Genomic DNA, 16,527 nt, shown 5'->3' with positions numbered 1-16,527 from the left:
CCAATGAGTTTCATGAACTCAACCCAAGTTGTCAGTGCAATCCCAGCCTACCACTGCTTTCTTGATCTCTGTTTTACAGCTAGAACTCCAGAATGGCTAATTAATAAGGTCAGCTTGTGATAGAATTATGATAGCTTCAGACTGTACCTCTACCACACAGACTAAATGAACTATTCTGAGGTTGAGCCGGTATTTTCCATCATTGTCATGGGCAATTAGTAGCCACTTACAATTGGTTACAGTTCATTTCTGCTAATGGTATTGGGATGAGATCCTATCGACCACATGACAGCCCACATGAGTTCTCAGAGACCAGACGTCCAAATGGTAGGTTGGAAGCCATTCCATTTTTCACGCCAGTTTGGAAAACTACTTTTGGTGGATTCCAGAGCTTTATTTGTACTCATGTTTATGAAAACGTGTCTCTATGGCAAATTAACTTGCTGGAGACCGAGTTGCCTGAATGAATTGAACTGCGGGGCATTAACTTTACACTAAGTACATAACAGTGACAGGGACAGCGTGCTATCTTAGAAATCTCAGAATCTGTGTCATTTTCCTAAAATACCATCATTTAGAAGAGTAGCTTTGGAAAGAAAAGTGTGTCTGAAGGAAGCAGTAGTGATTACAGAGATCCTAGTTACTAGGCTCTGCATTGTCCATTTATGGGCAAAGCGCTGCATTGGTTTTTTTTTTTTTTTTGAAATCACCTTGTCCGCCTCTTCCTCATTCTTATTATAATGAACTTGGGAATGTTTAGTAGATCAGGTGACTTGAAATGGTTGAATGTTTTCCAACCTTCTAATACTGAAGTGGCCTACAATAAAGCTTCCATAGCAACCAGCCTTTTCCTGAAAACATTTTCTCTGGAAGGGGGGAAAAAAAAGCAAATGGAAGCAAGAGCGATGCCTCCATGTTAAATACATTTGCTGATTTATTTTTGAAGATAAAAAAAAAAAGAGAGTGTTTACAAGAGCTGTGGGAAAGGCCTGCCTGCTATGTGTCCCTGCCAGAGTGTCTGTCATTTGGTTTCTGAATCTCCACAAGAATACGTCCCTGGCGATAAACCTTAAGCATCTCACAAACATGTGCAGGAAACTCCTAGAGTGGGGGACGTGGGCGAGAATTCTAGTGCAAACCCTTGAAGGATGCACTGCACTTGTTTTAATTGAATATCATTTTGTCCATTAATTAATGTGTCCCTTCTAATTCCCCAGAATGGCAAATAATGATGTGTGAAAACAGTATAATTACATTTTGATATTTTTGGTAGAGTAATAACTGGATTCGATTTGCTTTTGATCTCGGAAGTTATTTATGATTCTTATCAATCATCCATCCTTTTTAGCTGTATCTATGTTCATTTGTGTGTGTGTGCGCGGATATTTTTAATTACGCACCGCCGTCAGCAGAGGCCCTGACACATTGGCCTGTGATACTTTGTGCAGGGGATTTACAAAATGGAGTTTCTTCCTCTGCTTGTGAGCAAAATATTTTGAGATTCCCCACTGTGGAAGAGGCATGCGCATGCACACAGGTAAACTCACACACGCCCAAGTATGCGCCAGAATTTGTGATTTAATTAAAAGGAGAATCCTTGCCTTTTTTTTTTCTTTTTTTTAGCAGCAAACTGGTTGTCTGCTGCCTAATTCCAGAATATGTCACTTGGACTGAAATGTCGAGTGCCGTCTGTGATTGCATGTTGCTCCTGCTTCATCTCTCCAGGGTTGGCTTATTTTCTCCATTCACTTGTGATGGTTTACCTGTAGCCAGGATGCAGCCGAGGGACAAGGGACGTTTTAATCCGTGACCCGCAGAGGGCCGGGACAGCTCCCATTTACCAGAGGCATGTAAATCTCAGGGTCCTCTGCTCACATTTTAACTGTGACAAGGAGTTGTCACTTGGAAACGGCCTCTCAGCTTGGGAAAAGGCCCTATTGCCTTTCAACTTGAAAAAGGCGGTGGTGGAATTTTTGTTTGGAGACCAGAAAAAAATAAAAAAAAGAGTGACAGAGGCAGACATGCGATACTCTCCCCAGTAGGAGAAGCCAGGCTCCAGCATTCATCATGATGACAGGAGACATTGAGATGAAATTCTTACAAAATATAAGACCAGCACTTAGGACAAAAGGGATGAAACCGTTTGTGAGACTCTTTTGTGAAAGAGGATCCATTTCTTTTTAGCTGATTTTTACAGTAAAACTATTGAGAGAAAGAGGGGAGAGAGAGAGAGAGAGAGAGAGAGAGAGAGAGAGAGAGAGAGAAAGAGCCAGAGCCCCTGGTCTTGACAATTTAACATTTTGCCTTATTTATTCTATATTGTCACGCAATATGCTTGGGCATCTGTGTCACATTCTTAGGTATTAATAACCCCTTTTATCTCCTCCTGCCTTTGTGCTGACATCAGATCTGATTTTGCAAAGACAAGTAAGTAGCCTCACGTTGACCTGCATTTATTCCAAAGGCATTATGCGCCCCGGTGCGGAGAGGATGCATTTACCTCTCGCTCCAAACAGCCAAGACTTAAATAATGCATTTCAGCAAGGTAATCTATTAGAACAGCTCTCTCGAGAAGTGTTATGAATGGATTCTGCATTTAAAAATCTCCATTTTGTTCCTCCCTCCTACTAATTACTTCTTTCTTTGTCTTACCTCTCATTTGCATTTACTTAATCGTAAGAGAGGGAGTCTAGTTGGTGGTTTTCGCCTTTACAAATCCTTACACTGAGTAGCGGTAAGTGTAATGTTGACTTAAGCTCATTTCCGTTGCAGGGAAACTGCATTGCCAAAGAAAAGATGCTTGCTAATCGCTACATCTAATTACAAAGAAGAGTAAATCACTAAAAACAAATTAAGTATCTTAAATAAAATGGAATATGAAAGCAGTTAACAATCAAAGAGGGAGAAGGCGGCTGTCTCTCCAGTCTGTTTCCTGCACTAATTGAAGGCAGCCCAGGTTTGGAGAGCTGGCCAGAGTGGGGGGCTTGGCAAGGCTTTTCTCCACTGAACCCCTTTTCAGAGAATTCAACCAAAATGATATAAAAGAAAAAAAAAAATCAGGGCACCCGGGCAACTCAGTAGGTTAAACATCTGACTCTTGATCTTGGCTCAGGTCGTGGTCTCAGGGTCATGATCCAGGCTCTGTGTGTAGCACTCAGAGTGGAGTCTGCTTGAGATTCTCTCCCTGTGCCCTTTGCCCTGCTGGTCCTCCTCATGCTCTCGCTCTCTCTCAAAATAAATCTGAAAAAAATCTTAGGTCCCAGGATTCTAAGTATCTTTTGTAAAAGAGGAAACCACAGGTAACTTTTCCGCTTGGGCCCTGTGGACGCACTTCTCAGCTCGGGATGATGGAGGTGACTTTCAAATCACAGCAGCCCTGATTTAAATAAACTGGAAACTAATGAGAATTTTATACTTGACCTTAATCTGAAGAGGTCTGAAATAAGCTTATTACTAACCAAATCCTTCTCCTTCTTGCATTTCTTTAGTACTAGTTCCTTATGCTTTCAAACGCATGCCAATCTGCTAGATGTTAAAGCCAACAAGGAAATGAAGTTTTTAATCACTGGTTCAAAAAATGTGGTCTGAGGACTACTATTGTTCCTCACAAAATTCTCCTGACCGTGTTTTATCTTGACGATTTCCATATTTTTGTATCTTCGTGCCATTTAGTGATTTTATAACATTTCCCATTAGTATCCCAACAAAAGTTGGGCTGACCTTCCCATTCTTTTTTTTTTTTTTCTTTTTTTTTTGCGGTCTGCGGGTATTATAATAAAAATCACGAGAGCAAAGATAGAATTATTTCATTGAACTGTTAATACAAGAAACTTACCTTTAAAAATGCTTATAGCTCTTCCCTTTGGCTATGTATCCATAAAGTCATTCCATTTGCTTTTCAAAGCCCTTTGCCTACTCTTGATCTATGTGAAGAAAGATCAGAAAGGTTTTAAAGTCAATTTATGAATAGGGGAGTGTAGGGTAAGAGAGATGGCTGGGAGATGGAAATCTGGCCTGGGAAGATTAAAATACCCAATAAAATGATCTGCTTGGTTCTATTCTTTAACCGAAAAACACTTGCCTCCCAATATAATAGGCTTCCACTCTACCCTAAACTCTAGGACCAGGGGATTTGAAGGAGTCCAGCATTCAGGAGATCGGTCGCAAGCCACCTTTACTATATGCTTTAGATCTTCTGCCTTGGTTCTAGAATCTGAATCTTTATATCGTTTCCTTGTGACCAACGCCTGCACGTACCATGACCTGTTCTTCCATTCCTGTTTTTAGGATCCTGCTGGGACCTGAGTTTCTCTGGGGTTTTCTATTTCTAATTCTATGCTAACCTGCTAGGAACATCCCCAACCGCTGGGTCTCTCTCATCAACTGATAAACTCTGCCATTACAGTCCCCTGTAATGTAATCAAGGCCTTCCTGGATTGGTCCTAGGTCGGTATCGTCTCCAAGTGCTGGCCTTCTGGAATATGACCCATCTTGCCCCCAACCACATGAAATTCTAACATGATAAGTCATGTAAGGCTGGGTGTTGCACTTCTGTGATTGTGCTTCAGGTGTTAAAATCTGACAGGCAGTGACCACTCATCAGAGGTGATGAGGCCTCACCAGTAAATGACATGTTGTTCCCTGACACTAACCAGAAAAGCAGATTCAGGATGATTATTCAAAGAAAGCCAGACAGTGAGTAAAGATTTAAAGATTGAGAGTTTTGTTTTTTTGAATAGTGAACTGGTTTTTGTTGGTGGTGGTGGTGGTGGTTTTTATGCACCCAGACATGTTGTATTGAATGGACCAGGCAGGACTGGGATAAAGATACTGGTCAATAGAATGCTCTTTGCTGTGGACAGAGACAGGCCCTCAGGAGCCATTTCTTCTTCTTTCTATAAGTGAAGGGTCAGGATCCAGTGTGCCTTTAGATCTGGTTCAGCCCAGAGCAGTAGACTCAGGTGTACAAGCCTTAGCAGGTGGAGAGAGGTGCTTGCTTCTCCCTTTTGCTCTGCACATTCACCCCCCAGGGCAGCAGAACCTGGATGTCAGCTCAGCCCGTGGTGTGCTGGAGAGAGATGAAGATGCTAGCTTCAAAAAAGGAGGACTTAGTGGGAAGGGGAGGGGGAAAAAAAGTAAGCAAATGTGGGAAAAGAGATGGTAGCCTGTGAAATCGTAGACTGTCCCCGGAGAGAGGAAGCAGTTATCATGGGCTCGCTCTCATTTTTTAAAACTCTAAGACAGGGAACCTGTGATATGTACAGATATGTGTAATGAGTGTATTATTTTTCTCTGCAACAATAATTAAGACCCCACTCAGTAGTGTCTCCGATCTTCCTATCTGTGGACGGCCTCTCCCAGTCCTTCTTCAGTGTGACTAGCTGCGGGGCTGACCACAGTGGGGAAGCTGCTTGGACCAACCCTGGACTCTGCCTGCAGGGGTAACACCCCCCGGGCAGCCGGCCAGGGCTGAGAGTGGACAGGCGCCCATGCACGCTCCAGGCCTTCCCCAAGCTGGGAAGCAATGTAAGAAAATATGTAAAACCGTGTTTGACTTAAAATGCAGATAACAGACAGAAATACAAATAAGGTTGTACTGCCCAAAGCACAGGGAGACCTTCAGGTAGAGATTTGGCCAGAGAATTAGGACTGTCCTCCTGGGGCAACCCGACAGCTCTTTCCCACCAGCCAGCCCATCTTTCAGGACTGGCGGAGTATGTGAGTCCGTCGGAAGGAACTATTTGAAAATCCAGGGGATATGTGACGTGTGACTTTATGAGGAAATGAATGTACTCTCAGAATACCTCACCTTTTTAATAGTAGTGCGTAGCATGGGCTGTTCTGCTCTTCAGTAAAAATGATTAATAGCCCCCATCCATCACATTGTACAGTATGGTACATCTGAGTAGCAGAGAGCCTATAAAATAAACTTGGCAATAAGTCACAAAAACATTCGTATTTTTTTAATAACATTTTTGAAGGAGAAAAATCTGTTTTTCAATAAATTCTGGCATGGCTTCCTTCCAGATTTTATTTCTCATTTAAAATTATCTTGGGGTCGATTTTGTTTTTTTCCTCTTCATTGGCGTTTTACTAGGTTTCTGCCTAAGACAAACACATTTCAGAGCCGGATTAAAAAGAAGACTAGCGCCTGCACATGGAGTTCTAGGTCTTTCTTCTATTTCTGCTTTTGGTTGAGTAGTGATGGCATTAACACCAATGTAATCCGTTAAATTTGACCAAAGTTTTATGGTCACTGTGACTCATGATCACGTAAAATTATTTCTCAGCTCAACACATTCCTATGTTATTACCCCCATATATTTGGCTTTTCTTCATGGAATATCTTATTTCTGTTCACTGCTGTGTAAATTACCATCTTTCTTATAAAGTGGGAGGTTGCTACCATTTTAAATGATAGAATTCTGATTTCAGTATGTATTGCATAACCATCCCTGATGATCAGAAACGCAATTTATACTTATCATGAGTAATCACTCAGGGCCAACAGGGTGGTGCTGGGGATTATTAGCCGAGGATGCCATTAACTGTCAAAATGCTTCTCTCTCCTTTTCCAGTCCTAGAAAGTGAACATATTCTTTACAAGTGACACGGGGCCTTCTTTGTGCAGGGCCTTCTAAACATTCCTAATAAATATAGGTGGATTGTATTCTCTAGGAAATGGAAAAGGAACCCTTGGAAGTTCATGAAATTCATTCTTGCACCTGAAAGAAAAAATGACACCCCATCTTCTGTTCTTCACCTCCCCCAACCACCAGCTGAACATTATTACATCTAAGTCCATGAATATAATAATGTACGTGTTCCTGTCCAGAAAGAGGATTCATAGCATTTTTTGTATTATGAGACATTTTCAAAGCAGAGAAGTGGCTAGCATTCAGGTATGTTCAAACTCAGTGAACATATAGGTCGGGAGAGGCAGGAAAAGCTACCTCTCCTTCTGTGTTTATAATACTGAGAGATCTCATATACCAGCTGCCTGGTTTTCTTCTCGTTTATGGAATGAAAGATTTGATGTGGTGAAACAAAACCTACATTAAAATGCAGATGACAAAATGTCAAAAGAGCTTGCCAAGAAGTTACTTTATCCACTAAATAAATACCTTTGGTGCCATCTAGATTTTGAGACCTTGATTGTTTCTTTTTTCTTTCTTTCTTTTTTTTTTTTTATTTATGATAGTCACACACACAGAGAGAGAGAGAGAGAGAGAGGCAGAGACACAGGCAGAGGGAGAAGCAGGCTCCATGCACCGGGAGCCCAACATGGGATTCGATCCCGGGTCTCCAGGATCGCGCGGCCAAATGCAGGCGCCAAACCGCTGTGCCACCCAGGGATCCCACCTTGATTGTTTCTAAAGCACTTTGTTTCTGAACCTTGGGAGACATGGAGAGGGGAAATCAATGGGACATTGTGATGGATTATATTTGGAGGGTGAGAGAGGGAGAGAGGCATAAGTGATGGCCCAGCGCTTCTCAAGTCCTTGAGGAGACACTATGGTGGTCAAGTGGAAAGCTAGTCCCTGGGAGGGAGCCAGGGTTGGGAGAGAATGATCAGGAGTGCTGCATGTTAGCTTTGTGGAATGAGCCGCAGGACTTCGAGACACCCAAGTGGACATGTCCAATAGGGAATTGGATGCACAGGTCTGGACTACAAGGGACGAGCCAGGGTGGAGATACAAAGTGTGGCTGTGTAGACAGGAATGATTTCAGCCATGCGTGTGACTGATGGAATTTAACAGCTTAACTTCTCAGCTGCTAGAAAATAAGCCAGCACCGGAGACAGAGGAGGAGCAGCCTGAGAAGGGAAAGTCTCAGGACGGTGTACATCCTAGAACCCAAGGCAGGAGGGCATTTCAAAGTCAGAGAAGCAAAAACTAGACAATCACACATGTGGCTTTCTCTCTGAACTGGAGCATAGCCTAAATTTCCTCATAGAAAATCATCTGTGCTTTCTAAGCAGCAAAGATTTGCCCTTTCTGACTGGCTGACGGGTATATATTTTCACCTCTCTGACAACAGAAAAACTTCCAACCTCTACCTACCCAGGATCGTCTGTCCCTTGCCTGGAATAATTCTGCTTTAATATCATCCTGTGGGAAATGTATCTAGTTTATTGCTCCATTCTTTCTCTTTTATATGGGATCATAATGATCTTTCCTTTTGTTGACAATTTGGATAATGACGGGAAAATATCATTATTTGCTGACGTATTCTGGTTTAAAGCTGTTTCCTGGGAGAACACATTGAACTCCCATAATAAAGTTATAGTCCAGATATAATAAATGTATTTTTAAAAGTGTATTTTCCTCCACATAGAAGCAGTGGGGCCCTTTATTGAACTAATTATAATGGCAGAGCTCTTGATTGAGCTACGGTGTAGGGCGAGAACGTCCCCTCTCCCTTTTCTTTACCACACTGAGGTTGCAAAGTTGCAGAGTTTGACACTCGCCGTTAGACTATAATCCAGTGAATCCATTGCATAAGCAGAAATAATTTTACAAAAATAGCCATTGTTGTTTACTTAAGCTTCTCAGTCCATGGTAAAAATAGATCTTCAATAGATGGCAAGATACTTTCCCTAATATGCCGGTTTTAAAATCATCGATTGAAAGAAAAAGGCATTAACTGGTTGTTTTTTGGGGCATGAGGTAAGAAAGAAAATTAAAATATCTAAGCAATTCTCAGTTCACAAAGTAACTTTACTTTCCCTATGTAAACAGTTTCTGCCCTAGCTAAATATGGAACAAACGTCCGTGCTATCGATTCTTTTGGAAGTTAAACTCTGTCTTACTGAGGCTTAATTACATGAAAGAGTTCTCAGATTTTAAAAGACATGGGCTTCTGTTCTGGCATCAGAAGCAGATGTGGCTTCTAACTTGGAGGGTGGGGATGTGGTGTTTGTCCCTGAAACTCTGAGCCCAGCTGTCCTGCAAGTGCCAAGTTCAGCCATGCTTGTGGCTTTAAACATCACCCATACTACACCGACTTCCAAATCCTTATCTCAAGCCCCACTTTTTTTTTTTTTCTTGAATTTTGCAAAATTTTCTGCTGGAAACCTCCGTATGTCCCACAGGCAGCCTCATTCCATGTAAAATGGAATCCCTAACTCCTCCTCTAATTTGTCTGCAGAAGCCTTAAAAAACTCACCCAAACAGCGCATCAAAATCCTGCTTAACATCTTCTCCCTTCCTCGACCACAGCTCACAGAACTCTCAATCCTGGGTTTTCATACTAAATGCCTTTTTAAAACCTAGTCACCTTTTCTTCACTATGCATGAACAGACCCTCACCCCACCCGCTGGAAGATTATTCTCTTTGGGGTCACCCTCCCTGCCTCGATATTCAAGTCACGGATTTTTCTAGAACCCAGGCACATCATTCCCTATTTGAATTTCTTTAGCACCTCCCTTGGCCCCTGGCTGAAATCTCAACTGCTTAGCATTTCCAGACTCGTCTCACCATTTGGTTCCAACTTGCTTTGTTCCAGCTTTTTAGTTAGCAGCTTGTATACGCTCATCGCCCAGCTGCCCAAGACCACTTACTGGTATTTGAGGAACGGTCTGCCCTCTCACAGCCAAGCCCACGGTGTGCTTCCATCTTTGAGTTTCTCGTCTTTTAAGACTCAACTCAGGTGTAACATTTGTGTGATGGCTTCCTATACATTCAGGGCTACATTTTTTTCCTCTTATCTATTTTCCATAAGTATATAGTTGAATACATTTTTTATTCATTTTAATCTTTTACAAGAGACAATAGAGCCTAGTGCTTTTTTTTAGGGCACAGGATTTTAAACTACCAAAACCTGAGCTTGAAACCCTAATTTCAACAGAAACAGTGACAGTTTATTTGACCTCCCTGAACCTCATTTTTCTTGTCTGTAAAATGGGGATCATAGCATGTAACTCTCAGAGGGCCTTCATAATTACCTCTATAAACTTTGCAAAGCACTTGACTCATTAAATTAAACCTTGTCCTGGTACGTATTCATTTGTATTCAAAATTGTAGGTTCCAGTAACTGGTCCTTAGTAGAAGCCTAATAAACATCCAATAAATGGATAATAACCAATGGGTAAATTCACACATGCATGTAGTTTGGCAGTTCCAGAGATCAATGTAAAAACCATACCAAGATACAGTGTTATTAAGATCAGAAGGATAAATTATTGGATATTTTAAAATTAGATGAAGCAAAATTGAATAACTCCTACATTTATCCGATTCTGAAATGTGAGAAGTCCTAGTAATGCTGTTTATGGTGGGTCTTTCTGTTTTCACTCAGAAAAGCACAAGAAATACTTAGACAAGGAAATATGAACTGACACCGGGACGTTGCTCTTCACCTTTTATCTCCAGCACTAATCTGATTGTCACTAGTGTTGACGGTTTTCCCATCATGCTACAATTAATGTACCATAAGTTGCATCATGATAAACAATTAATTCCATGCACTTGGAGGAAAGGGATTTTTAGAGTCTTTTTCTACTACTATTTCTAACTTACTTGCTTGTATTTTTCCATGTGCTATAAACTATTATAATCCTCTTTCAGATGATCAAGTTCTATAACCTTCACATAAAAAAAAATAAATAAAAAGAATAAAAAAACAGACCTGGGCTTCAAGTTTCAAGAAACACATACAGAATGTTCTGGTGAGGTTTATTTTGTGAACTGAATGTATTTCCCCGGAATAGTGAGAGAGAAGAAATACTCTAGAACAAAAAACCAAAGTACCCTTGAACTAAGAAAGAAAGTCCACTAAATGCAATAAGGAGAAAAAATCATTAGGAACAAGCTATAGTTCGTGTTCTCATAATGCTCTGTGGAGTTGGTAGGTACAGGAATCAGGGGCAACCATGGGACGTTCCAAGCTTTCACACCAGCGTATGCACTTGGTGTGTAGCCTGGCGCCCTGACATGTGGCAGACACAGGAGACCTGGTGAGGAATGTGGGACGTGAGACCCTGGGGCAGACTGCTCCTTACAGGTGCATGATCGCCTTCTCTGAAGATCCACAGTGAAAGAATGAACACCCTGGTCGCCTAAAAGCAGTGGGCCCCGTATCTTCTTTCCAATCTTCTGATTTCATAATTGGCAGAATTAAAACAGTGATCCAAACACACATCCAGCTGGGTTATGTGATGGCAAATAGATCAAGACATCCTCCACAGTTTCACTGGGTGAAAAATTAAGTCCTCTTTTTTATGGTCCTCATTAGCGATTAAGGGCAGGGATTCCAGCGCCCGGCTCTCTGGGTTGGTATCTGGCTTTGCAGCTTCCTAGGCATGACCTTGCATCAGCTGTTTTGCTTCTTGAAGTCCCCCCCTCCTCGTCAGTGGAGTGGAATGATGAGGTCCCTTCTCCAAGGGGTGTCACGGAGGTTGTGTGATGGTACATCTGCAGCAGTTGCTGGCGCAGAGAACAAGTGTGAGCTGCTGCTGGGGTGAGTCAGCCATGACTCCATTGATTTCCAGAACACCGGTGACCCCTGAATGCCTCCTCAGCCCCTGGCCTTTTCTGGCATCCAGTTGTGTTTTTCAGCTACCTGCTACGGGTCAACTCTTTGTTTCCTTTCGGGGCACCCGCGTACCTGGCTGAGTCCGTAACCTCATTGATGTTCTGTTCATTGTCCCAGCTCCCACTAAACCTCCTCTTCCTCTCTCATTATCTGTGTCAGGACGTCCGTTTCCCACTCCTGCTCCTCGCACTGGCCTCCTCTTCAAGCGCCTTGTGAACACCTCCGCCCCGGGGCCAAGCACCTACCCCTGCCCAGTCGCCACCCAGGTTGGAGCACCTGCCTGCCTCCACTTACCCGTAGACTACTCAGGGCGGCATCACACTCCAGTGACGTGCTAGCTTCTACCTTTAAGATTTCTTCACAGCTCTCACTGTTCCCTGACTAAAGTGTGTTCACTTAACCATGGTCTCTGATGGAACACAAATCAGAACAAAACATATATGAGTAGTGATTCCAGTCTTCTGATAGAACATTTGCTACTGGTACCAGGGCTTTCCATTGCAAAGAATTGACATTACGTCCTTGTCCATGCCTATGTGCACCATACAACGTATGCCCTGGTCATTTGAGGCAGTTACTAGCCACTTTAAAGACAGAATGAAGCAAAAAAAAAAAGGACATTTAAATTCATCTCAACACTTGTATTATTAATCTTAGAACGTAACCCACCCTTCATTTCTTTTTTTTTCCCCCACCCTTCATTTCCATACAACTTCTGTAACAGGGATGAGGATCCAGCATCCGCAGGATGTCTGAAGGAGGTGTGTTAAGCAAGAGTGAGAAAATTAATATATAAATTAAGCCATGAGCGCTGTACATGGGGCAAAGCAGTCACTGCTGGTGCTTTCGTCCTCTTGATGGACAGTGCTAATAGCTGAGCAGGGAACCAGGGTTTGTAGTGACATTTACCGTGAAGGGGGTACTGGCCCTCTGGGGACCAGGATAGCTGGCACGCAGGCATCTGCTCCGTCCAGGCTTGCTCTCACCTCCCTGCCAAGAGGTCTTTATGGAACCCCATCTGCTTGAATATCTTCCAAACACAGGAGAACCAGACTGCTTTCCTTTCCCTGCCCCATTTCCTCTGCTAATTCTGGTGCATTCCGGAGGGAGTAAAGCCCTTCCAGATGTCCCACTTGAAATGGGCCTGCGCTTGTTTGAAGCTAAGACTTACATCGTTTTCATTAGTGACCTGCTCCGCTCCAACAACCAGCTTCCTCTGTGGCTCCAGGCTGCGTGGCCACCTGTCATGTCCAGTGCTGAGTAACTGGCAGCAGCAGCATCACCAGCACCGCCGCCCGTGCAGCCCTGAGGGCACTGCAGGCAGGTGGGGGGGCTGTTGCACACCTGGGGGCGCACACCTGCTCGCGGGCCCATTGTCCTGGATTTCTCCAGTTCTCTGCACAAACCAGGAATCTGTTCTTAATGCAAAATGTAAATGTTGGCAGCTAATTCGGTAGCATCATTTAAGCAGGATTTGACCCATGGTCCACCGGCCGGTGACCTTTGTTCTTGAAAATAAGCCTTTCCTCTTTATCCCTGTTTCACCCCCACGGGAAGTGTTCTAGGTCCTCATGTGACTCCTACAGTAAATCCTACAGATTTGGGAGCTTAGGGAGCGGGGCTGTCAGGACGGTGGGAGTTGCGGCCCGTCAGGAGCAAGTTTGAATCTGCGCCTACGACAATCCCAAGTCCCCGATGAATATGTATCAACGTTTGATCCGTACTTTTTTTTTTTTATGAGATTGCCAATAAGTTTATTTTATTTTTTTTAATAATAAATTTATTTTTTATTGGTGTTCAATTTGCCAACATACAGAATAACACCCAGTGCTCATCCCGTCAAGTGCCCCCCTCAGTGCCCATCACCCATTCACCCCCACTCCCCGACCTTACCGATGGGACGCCAGGCTGTGATTTTTAGCAAACGTGTGTGTTTCTAGAAGTTCAAGTATCTCAAGCCCTCTGATGAATCCTCTTCTAACGTCTTGCAGTCCAGCGCTTTGGCTTCCCAGGCCCTAATCCTGTCCACACTCCAGTCTTGGGGCGAGCCGAGTGCATGGGCCTCCAGCCGGCTCCCCCGCCCCCTACCCGGTCAGGTGTCCAGAGCCAGGGGAGGGCATGTCACCACCATCAGGCCCTGCATCTCTCTCCCCACCCAGCTCCTGGCCCCATTCCCATGCCCTTCAGAGGTCACCGGCATCCCACAGTAAACGTGGCTCTGGATGCATGTGTGTCCTTGGGAAACACACACTTGCACGGGTGAATTTTGCAATCTACACAGGCGATGATCTAGATTCTGGTTCCTTTTTTTATTTCCTTCCAGTCAGTTTTAGGGCTGCTCATGTTGCTGAGTGTGCATCTTCTTCCTTCCTCGTGGGTACCGCGTGCTGTGCCATCCACAGAAACCCTGCCGTGGTGCTGGCGTGCACATGCGTGTCCTCGTCTGGCTTTGTGGGCGGGCCTGTGGGGGTCGTGCTCTCGGGACCATGGGCCACAAGCACCCTTCACCTCCGCAAACTCAGAGGACTGCTCACGGGAGTGCCTGAGCCAGCCCGTCCTCCCATCATGCGGCTCCCTTGGATTTGCCCTTGCATAGCCGATGCTGGCTGCATCCTTGTCCGTTTAAATGAACATTTCTCTGAATGCTCGTGAGCTCGAACTTCTCTTTATACACTTCACCACTTGTTCATATTTTATGCAAATTTTTCTCTCTTTTTTCTTGTGGATCTCCTCTATAGTCTAGATGTTCATCTTTGGTCCATTTTTAGAAGTGTCAGCTATCTTCTATCAGTGTTGTCTGGGATCTTTGGTTGAGGTCAGGCCCATCACTGTATTCCTTTGTGACTTAGAAAAACATCATGCTTAAGAAATCCTTCTTCATCCCCAGTTATCAAGAATACTTTCCCGTTGTTCTTCGTGTTGGGTTTATGGTTGTACTTCACCTCTACACCTTGACGGCATTTGGAGGGGAGCTTTGTGGGGATTTGTTTTGTTTTTATGGCAGGGACATATCGATCCAACATCTTCTCTCTATAGAAAGCTAGTTTTTCCAACACCGTCTCCTAAATAACCCATCTATTTCCCACTAATTGGTGTTGCTCAGTCTTATGATGAATTGCCACATACACATGGATCTGTTGATAGGACCCTGATTCCGAAGTTTCTCGAACAGCTGACACACCTGGGCGTCCGAGGTACCAGGAACCCTTAGGCCCTCACATACCTAGCATATGGGCTCGAGTTTCTATCTAGAACTTTAAAGCTGAAGGCACCTTTAAATATAACCTGCTTCCTACTCTCATTTTTACATGAAGAATCTGAAATTTAGTGTGATCAGAGTCCCCTGCGGGCACGTGGCAGCCGCAGGGCTGTGACCCAGGTGTGCTCCAGAGCAGCCCATGTTCTCAACATTACCACTGGCTGCCTCCCTCTTTGGGGTTAGAGGAGGTTGGTTTTCAGCCTCACTTTCTCCTTTGGTTTGTCAGTTTTATGAGTTTCTAGTGATTTCGTTTAGTGATCAAATTTTTTGCTCTTCAGGCTTGCTATTTTTCATAACTAACGGGTGCAGATGTTTTGTATTTTTCTGCTGTTCTTTTTCCCCCCTCTGTCTCTCTTCCTCCTTCCTCACTGCCTCTCCCTCCCTCCCTTCCTTCCTGGCAAAGGTGAATTATTGGTATGAGTCTAGGAAGTACGTGGAAATCCAGCCAATCTAAAACTACCTAGATTGTCATCTTGATGCTTTTGTATTTTGATAGATGTCTCAGAAAAATCAGGGCCCCTGGGTGGCTCAGTCGGTTAAACGTCTGCCTTTAGCTCAGGTCATGATCTCAGGGTCCTGGGATCCAGCCCTGCATCTGGCTCCCTGCTCAGTGGGGAGTCTGCTTCTCCCTCTGCCCCACCCCCTGTTTGTGTGCCTTGCACTCTCTCTCTCAAATAAATGAAATCTTAAAAAACAAGAAAGATTAATGTTATTTCTTTGCTGATGCATTGTTTTTAGAAGTGTTACAAAAATATATTTCTCCATGTGAGAGGCGCTTTCTATCTCTGAATGGAACAGAAAAAAAATGTTGTGGAACAGAAAGAATTATGTTTTCAGCCACCCTGTCCCGTGTGCTTTGCCCCATCTTTTGCCTAAACGTCAGCCAGACCCTGTCCAGGCGCCTACGTCGTGATGGCTTTGCTTGGTCTGTCTGGACACTGCTGGGTTTGTAAATATGTTAATTCATGAAGTAGAAGCAGAAGAACTTCCATTGGAGGTGGCATCCTGAGGCGGAGCATCAGAGACCAGAGAGAAGGAGGGAGGCTTGGTCTCTTGAGTCTGCTGTTAGCCGAGGGAGGAAGGCCATAAAGCAGCAGCCAGTGTGTGTGATCTTTATGGTGTTCTCCAAGGTCATTCTCCATCCTCAACAGTGCCCCCCAAAAAGGCCACTTGTAGAATAGCAGAGTCAAACAGGCCAAAGGAAGAGTCTCATCTGGTGTGCCAGCCTGACCGTCAGCACCTCATCCTGTAGCCCTGAGTTTGGCCCCATGGCCAAGAGTAATAAGGCCCAAGGCCCTTGGGGAAGGTAGTAGAGCATACATTTTACCGTATCTCCCTGTTCAAAATGGCACAACGACATGGATTTTTAGCAAGCGTGTTGAGAGAGGGCCAGGCGGATCAGAAGATAACCACACCGTGGAACCTTTAGTATGAGTTCTCCGGTTTCCACTCTTGTCTGTCTCTACAGTGGGATCTGACATTTGGAAGTGATTTGAAATCCTTTGATGAGATACTAGTATGTGGCATTAATGGAATGGTATTTTTTTTAAAAGATTGATTGATTGATTGATTGATTGATTGATTGATTGATTTATGAGAGAGAGAAAGAGAAGCAGAGACACAGGAGGAGGAAGAAGCAGGCTCCATGCTGGGAGCCTGACGTGGGACTCGATCCCGGGACTCCAGGATCGCACCCTGGGCCAAAGGCAGGTGCTAAACTGCTGAGCCACC

The 16,527-nt window shown here is 44.0% G+C and overlaps 1 protein-coding gene and 1 long non-coding RNA gene across 10 annotated transcripts in view; one reads left to right on the top strand and one right to left on the bottom strand.

The window, feature by feature from the left end:
- LOC111091594 overlaps positions 1 to 3,925 on the bottom strand; it is a 28,005-nt gene extending 24,080 nt beyond the window's left edge. For all 3 annotated transcript variants that reach the window (XR_005355336.1, XR_005355335.1, XR_005355337.1), the window contains exon 1: positions 3,836 to 3,925. This is a non-coding gene — a long non-coding RNA (uncharacterized LOC111091594). The remainder of the gene's footprint in view (positions 1 to 3,835) is intronic.
- Positions 1 to 16,527, top strand: part of CELF2 (CUGBP Elav-like family member 2) — an 814,024-nt gene that overhangs the window by 581,830 nt on the left and 215,667 nt on the right. The window lies entirely within an intron of this gene.

This window comes from Canis lupus, chromosome 2 (genome assembly GCF_011100685.1).
Source record: "Canis lupus familiaris isolate Mischka breed German Shepherd chromosome 2, alternate assembly UU_Cfam_GSD_1.0, whole genome shotgun sequence".
In the NCBI taxonomy this organism is placed as follows: Eukaryota; Metazoa; Chordata; class Mammalia; order Carnivora; family Canidae; genus Canis; species Canis lupus.
Note: the sequence above shows the minus strand (reverse complement) of the source record. Positions and strands in the feature narration are given on the sequence as shown.